Source organism: Petaurus breviceps, unplaced genomic scaffold (genome assembly GCF_028583685.1).
Source record: "Petaurus breviceps papuanus isolate PSGF00001 unplaced genomic scaffold, PetGlider_PUasm1.0 37, whole genome shotgun sequence".
Lineage (NCBI taxonomy): Eukaryota > Metazoa > Chordata > Mammalia > Diprotodontia > Petauridae > Petaurus > Petaurus breviceps.
This window is the reverse complement of record NW_027186296.1, coordinates 70841271-70849260: the sequence shown is the minus strand read 5'-3', so window position 1 is coordinate 70849260 and position 7990 is coordinate 70841271. Positions and strand designations below refer to the sequence as shown.

General features: G+C 36.5%; 1 pseudogene; it reads left to right on the top strand.

Moving 5' to 3' along the window:
* Window positions 1–1015: 1015 nt before the first annotated feature.
* LOC138168613 (endoplasmic reticulum resident protein 44 pseudogene) lies at window positions 1016–2001 on the top strand (annotated as a pseudogene).
* Window positions 2002–7990: the final 5989 nt, after the last annotated feature.

Sequence of the window (7990 nt, the reverse complement as noted above, 5' to 3'; positions counted from 1 at the left end):
GAGGATTAAATGAAAAAAATATTTGTAAAATCCTAACAAGTTTAATAAATCCTTGTTTCTACCTCTTCCATTCCACAATTAGGTCTACAAGGCATATGACAGAAATGTTAGGAAAGGCACTCTCCCCAATTTGTAAATAATCAACAAACATTATCAGCTGCCCCCCCCTTTTGTATGATGACAAAGGGTTAGTGAGTGGAGAGAGAGCTTGTAGAAAAGGGGATAGAAGCTGAGTAGGTCAAAGTGGAAGATACTAGAGAGGCAGAAAATAGACAATTTCATCTCATTGAGGACAGGTGCCTGCTTACCTTCAGTGTTGTCAGACCGAATAGCAGTTTTTCCCTCAGAGAGTTCTTGTTTCAAGGCTACAAAGGAGGGAATCTCTGACTCCTGCAATTTTGGAGTGCATTTCTTTTTTGATTTAGAAATTATAAAGGACCTTCATTTTCAGAGGAGCCAGAAATCAATTTTACTGAAGGCTGAGTAGCACCCTTAAGAGTGATTCCAGAACCTAATTTAACCACCAGGTGGAGACTTAGCCTTCTAATAGATTCAGGAAGCAGCTAGACTTGTAAATGGAGTCAATCACTGTATGTAGTGCAATGTGTACATCACTATATATGCATTTAAGAAGGAGAAAATGAAAGATCTTATAATCAGCTATTAGATAAGTCTGCTAGCACAGGATCTTGTACATAACAGAAAATTAATAAACATTTAATTAAACTGAATACCAGGGAGCGATGTTTATTTTATTTCTCATTAAGATCCTGCATCTGCAATCTCATACTGTGTGTTTCTTTTTTATGTCCACAGAAGATATATTAGACATGCTAGATGTTTTCCAATATTTCACAGACAAGGCAACAATCCAGTAGGCCATCTAGTATCATAGAGCTATCTTAGGAAATCTGCTAGTTTAATTCTTGTCCCCTCCTCACTTTATAGATAAGGAAACTAAGGCTGAGGGAGAGGGGAATGATTTCCCAGGGTCATTCAAGAAGTAAATTTCAGCAGTCGCCCAAGGAGCAGCTGTCGCTGCCGCCACCTCCCTCCTTCTCCTCTTCCTCCCCCGGAACTCGTCCACTGCTTCCGCCTCTCCCTGCCTGAGACCCCTCCGCTACAATGAAAGTTGCCATCTTCTTGCCCTCCCCCAACCTCCGATGCTCCCTGCTGCTTTTGACAACTTGGATTTTTACTCCAATAACAGCTGAAATGGCAAGTCTTGATAGTGGAAATATAGATGAAATTTTAAACAATGCAGATGTTGCTTTAGTTAATTTTTATGCTGACTGGTGTCTATTCAGCCAGTTGTTGTACCCAATCTTTGAGGAAGCCTCCAATGTCATTAAGGAAGAATATCCAAATAAGAATCAAGTAGTATTTGCAGGAGTAGATTGTGATCAGCACTCGGATATAGCCCAAAGATATAGGATAAGCAAATATCCTACTCTAAAACTGTTCCGGAATGGTATGATGATGAAGAGAAAATACAGGGGTCAGAGATCAGTGACAGAAATAGCGGATTACATCAGGCAACAAAAAAGTGACCCTATTCAAAAAAATCGTGACTTGGAAGAAATCAAATTTCTTGATCGCAGTAAAAGCACAATCATTGGATATTTTGAACAAAAGGACTCAGACAACTATAGAACCTTTGAAAGAGAAGCAAATATTTTGCATGATGATTGTGTCTTCTTTTGTGTATTTGGGTCTGTTTCAAAACCAGAAAGATTTAGTGGAGACAATGTAATCTACAAACCACCAGGGGAACAAGCTCCAGATATGGCATACCTAGGATCTCTAACAAATTTTGACTTGGCTTATGCTTGGACTCAAGATAAATGTGTTCCTCTTGTTCGGGAAATAACATTTGAAAATGGAGAGGAACTCACAGAAGAAAGATTGCCTTTTCTCATACTTTTCCATATGAAAGAGGATACAGTGAGTTTAGATGTATTCCAAAATGAAGTAGCCCCTCAATTAATAAGTGATCAGTGAATGTTTACAATTTCTATTTTACCCTCTGGATCTAAAATATTGGGACAGTTGTCCTTAAAAATTCTTGAAATATGATGTCTAGCCTTTTTTTTTTTATCATGGCTTTCAAGTAGTCCAATACTTCTTAAATTTTCTCTCCTTGATCTATTTTCCAAGTCAATTGTCTTTCTGATGAGATATTTCACATTTTGTTCCATTTTTTTTTATTCTTTTGACTTCTCTTTATTGATTCTTGAAGTCACATGAAGTCATTAGCTTCCATTTGCCCAATTCTTATTTTTAGGGAACTATCATTTTTTAGTGATCTTTATAATTCTTCTTCTATTTGGCTAATTCTGCTTTTTAGTGAATTTTTTTTCAGTGTACTTTTGTACCTCATCTGGCTAATTCTGCTTTTGAATAAGTTCTTTTCTTCAGTGGATCTTTATGCCTCTTTTACCATTATGCCAATCCTGTTTTTTAAGGTATTATTTTCTTCCATTTTTGTGCCTCTTTCACCAAGCTGTTAATTCTCTTTTCATAATCTTCTTGCATCATTTTCATTTCTTTTCCCAATTTTTCCTCTATCACTCATTTCTTTTTTTAGCTCTTCCATGAGTTGGCCTTGTGTCCAATTAGCATTTTTCTTTAAGGCTTTGCTCACAGTTTTTTTTTTTCACATTATTGTCTTCTAAGTTTATGTCTTGGTCTTCTCTGACATTGTAGAAGATTTTTATGATCAAGTACTTTTTTTGCTCATTTTTGCTCTTTTGTTTTCTCATTTCCCCAGGCTATTTCTCTGCTTTGAACTTTATATTAAGTTTGATTGCAGCTCACCTGGGGGTGGAGAAGCTCTGTGGCAAGTTCAGGTTTTTTTGTGCTTCTGTTTTCAGAGCTTGTTCTAGGGGTCTGACATTTTTAGTGCTTCCAATGTGGTGCTATCCTGACAGAGGTGTGGTCACTACTCTCCTGGTCTACAATCTGAAGTTTATCCAGGAGGGGCCCCTTCTTCCTAGCATCCCCAAGTATTAGTGTTCCTCTTGACCCTGGAACTGTGACTGATGTGACTGATCACAAGCACTCCTTTCCACACTAGAACTGCTACCCAGAACTGCTTATGGACTCTTTAATAGACTAACAGACAGGACAATTCAAATAATGAGACTCAATGATTCATCCTAAATCTTTCTGAGTCTGTCTTGTTGTTTTCTGTTTTGTTTTGTTTTTTCCTTAAGCATGCATGGAACTCACAAGACAATTGATCTGAGTCAGAAATGTAATCCTAGTGGCCAGTTCTCTGTCATTGTTCAATCATGGGACATGCATATCCCTATTACTCCAGTGATGAAACCAAACAAAAATTAAATTTTCTGTTCAAACTATATCAAATCTTACATTCTCTTGTGAGGAATATGGGCCTGGCATGAAAAAGGGAAAGGACCTTAAAAGCTTATCTAATCCAAACCATTCATATTATAGATGAAGAAACATAATTAGAGAATGATTATTATATGTGTAAATTAAATTGTCCCCAGCTGTGTGGTTCCCCAAATATAGGGGACACTGACCCTATTTAGTATCTACTCCAGCACAGCAGTGGTAATGATTATAATAGCTATTATTATCACAAGTCCCTTAAGCTCTCTGCACTTTGGTTCTCTCATCTGGAAAATGATAGGGTTGAACTAAAGGACTTCTAAATTCCCTTTTAAGTCTAAATCCGTGGTCCTATGTATATGTGGTATTGTAAAAAGCATGATATTATGGACAGAATCCTGGTCTTGGAGTCAAGAAGACAGGGGTTCAGGTCCTATCTCTGACACGTAATAGCTATTGCTTTGATCTTTGGTCTAAAGATCTTTGATCTTTAAACTCTCCCTACTACAGGGAACTCACTAGGTCTTATCTATTAAATCAGTGGCAGATTCTTGATCTGCTTTACTGAAAGAAGTTCCCTGCCCTGGTTAAATCACAAGATCTTGCAGAGAAGAAAGTTGAGCTGGGACATTGTCCAAAAAGTTGATGCTATGACCCCTTTTGGAAGGCCACAATCAACAGCTTCTGATTGGTTCTTATGGGTCTGACCCTGTGACCAGAGGTTGTGTCAGAAAGGATTGGCTACCAAGTCACAAAAGATACCCCACCCCAACCTGGTGGGCTCTAAATAAATAAATATTCTCTTAAAAAAGAAAATAACCTCTTTCTGAGGTAACTTCTTTATTGGGAAACAGCAAATGCTAGTTATTCCTTGGTTTCTAGGATGTGGGGGAGGGAGAAGTGGAGGAAATTCCTTTCCCTTCCCAGTGCTCCAATAGCAATGGCGACAATGCTGACATGCCAGCAAGGACATGTGCTCACCTAGCCAATCATGAAACTGAACCTTAGTCTCCTGGCTTCCTCTTATACTTTGTACTTCTTTCCCTGGTGAGGTGACTGAAAAGCACATTCTGAGAAGGATGTTTCTAGCCCTCTTGACAATGTCCATGAGTTTGAGAAGTGGGTAAAAATGCAGGATCTTATTAATTCATTCCTCCAAAATGCCAAAGAAAACATCAGCAACTAGTGACCATTATTATCATCATCATCAATAATTAATAACAATTTATACAGTGTTTTAAAATTGGCAAATTCCTTCAGATATATATTACATGTTGTAATGATCAAATGTATTTAAATACATTATCTCATGTGATCTTCATAACAAGTCAGTATTACTATTAGACCCATTTTTAAGAAGAGGATGATGAGATTTGTAGGGTAAATGGCTTGTCCAGGATCGAACAGCTAGTGACAACTTAGCACAGTGCCTGGCAAATAGTAAGCACTTAATAAATGTTTATTAATTTGTTAATAATGCTAGAATTTTAACCCAGTCCTCTGATTCCAAGTACAGTATTCTATCCATTTTATAATACTGCCCATACCTACATGCTGGATTACATGCCCACTTTCCCATCTATATTTAAATCATTATTAGTATAATCCACATCCCTACCTGGGAATTCCTCCATCAGTGAATTCACAAGGTTTTAATCCCTTTTAATTCTGTAATTAATTCCTCTGCTGTTTACCCTTCAGGGTTTTTGTGAGATTCAAATGAGATCATGTATATCAACACTTCGTAGAGCTTAAGGTACAAAAAAAATTGGAAGTTGTTATTAAGATCAAGATGTATGCATTCTCCATAATAAAAACTGTCATAATTTTCACTCAATCCACAAGCATTTATTATGTACTTACTATATGCTAGGCTGAGTGTTTCATCATTGAATCTGTCCACTGTATGAACTTAGTTATTTTTACTTAGTAGATCTAATCTGACCCTAAAATGTCATGAGACTGATTGTTTTAGATAAAAAAACAAACAACCACAAATACCCCCTCTTCCATTTGCTTCTAGTACTCCTGTAATTCAATGCCCCTTGCACAAGTCAGATCTAAGATTTACTCATCCAATTTTGTATCACTCTTTGCAATGCACTCTATTATATCAATGTTTAGGAACATCTCCTTCCTTAGTAATAATTCTGGTAGGAGAGATATTTCCCATGATTTACTAATTGATTGATGAGTTTCAGTTAGCCATATTGTCCCATGAATTGTAAGGGATTTGTTACCACACAAAAGATGCCCTGGATTTTACCTGATAAAGCTGGTGTCTATTGGTTTGGTCTTCCTCATTTGAAATGACTCTTATTTGGGTGTCCTTTGTCTTTAGGAGCTAATGGCACCATTGGGAATGAGGTGGTACAATGATTCATGTCCTGTTTCTCCCTATTCTTCCAAAGAACATTTACCGAAAGCCAGCTGGACAAGCTGCATTGTCGTTTAGTTGTTTTTTTTTTCCTATCTGTCTGACTTGGTGCTGCTGGACGCTCTAATTACATTTTACTTCATTTCCTAGATAATTTATGTGAAGCTCTTTCAATAGCAGGAAAAGTGCAGAGGCCAGACTATGAGAACATGACACTGTAAGATTTAGAACAGCTAGTTGGGATTAAGGACTGCCAGTGATTTCTCTTTCAAGGTTATCCAGCAGGCAGAGCATAAGGAAAGATGAGGATCTCACCCAGGGAAAAATGTTGCTTTTCACTATGTATAACCAATATTAAACTGAGATGATTTGCACAGAAATTGGTTGTTTATTCTGCCAACAGATGCAGAGTGTTTGCTGTTTAGTTCGAATCAACTTGTGTTCTGCTTTCTTTCTACTGAGATGAATATTGAGGTAAAGGTAAAGATCTGACACTTGAAAAAGTAGGTGGTTTCATTTTTTAACTCTTTTCCTTTTAAAGGTGAGAGCATGAATTTATACGGTGACTGCAATCATGAGAGAAACAACACTGAAAAGGCAGCAAAACTCTGATGAATAGTAATGACTAATTCTGGTCTGAGATAATAGATGCATAGATAAGAAAACAGAATTCTCTTCTCTCTATAGATAGATGGATGGAGGGGTATCTATGGTCATGGAATATTGTACACACTGTCACATATAGTTAACTTTTCTTGTTTTAAAATTTAGAGTTTTCTTATGTTACAAGGGAGGGAAAATTAGTAAAGGATCATGCTATAAAAACAAAATAGATCAATAAAATGTTTAAAATGAAATCAAAAAATAAAAAATTGTGTGTGGGAAAAATTCACACTATATTTCCCTTTCTCTAAATTTAATTGGCTAAATCACAAAAATATAGGTTATAGTTATGTAGTACTTAAAAGTTTTCAAAAGTACTTTTCTCAAAACAACCTTGTGAGGTTGGGAGGGCAAAGCATTTTATGGATGAGAAATTGTGTCTCAGGTACGAGAATAGGCTCCTCTAAGATAAAGTATCTATTAACCTTAGTTACAGGCCTATAGTCTGAAACCAAATCTCCTGAATCTGAATTAATAACTCTTCCCACTCTACTCCTCTCTGCTTTTACAAAATTGAATAAGACTCTCCATGGCACCTATTCCTTCCCTGAATAAAATAACTGGAATATCGGAGCTCTAGGGGAGGAGCTTTGAAAGCATTCATTTAAAAGGAGGACATTTTAAAAGAGGAAAGTGAGTTGTACACTACAACCATATCTTCCACCATTGAAAAACAAGCAATCTCTAATCTATTTAATATTCACTTTCCTTACCCCAAATCTGGGCAAACAAACAGACTTCTAGACAATTGAATGCTAGATTGTCAATACATCTACAAGGGACTAAAGAACCAATGTTATTCAGTAATATCTACAGAGTAACTACTTAAGAACTACTTTAAAACACTGAGTTCTTCCAAGAGGGGCCATTGACATATGTGAACCATAGCCATTAATAAAGATCGTTGATATTAACACTCTGTCTTCTTTACTCAGTAACTTCCTTTGGGAAAATTAAAACAATCCTTGAAATTCAATATTTCACCCTCTAATGGGAGACAACGGCTTCCACATCTAGTGCTGAAGATGTTCAAAGCACATATGGTTTGGATAATAATAATTTTAAGCTTTTCACAATAGTTCCATTTCGAAAGAATGCATAATAGATTCATTTCAAAGCTTTAAAAAAAATCCTTAAGTGCTCTAAAAATGAGAAGAAATAGTAAATATTTATATTTCCTAGGGTGCTCACAGCATTTTAACATTCTTTCAGATAATAGTCTTCTTCAAAGGAAATGTATTTTCCAAATATGGGAAGAACTTGCTTTAGGCATATCCAATAAGTGAAAATCCACAAAGGCAGGGCCTGCTTTTTAAACACTCAGTTTATTAACTGATCTGTAGATGCAAATAGTCCCACCCATCTGAGGGGTCCTTCTACCCTTAATCTTTTAGACAGCCTGTGTGTTCAGAAGAAGATGTAAAAAGCTTTTTACATCTTCTTCTGAACACACAGGCTGTCTCATAGCTCCCCTGAACAAAAATAAGTTCTCTCACATTGCCTGAGCTTTTTCACTTAGTTCTGTCAAAATTTTCTGAAATTCCAGCCTTGGATGTAATGATTTTCAGTTCACAAGAGAAGGATAAAGGGGAT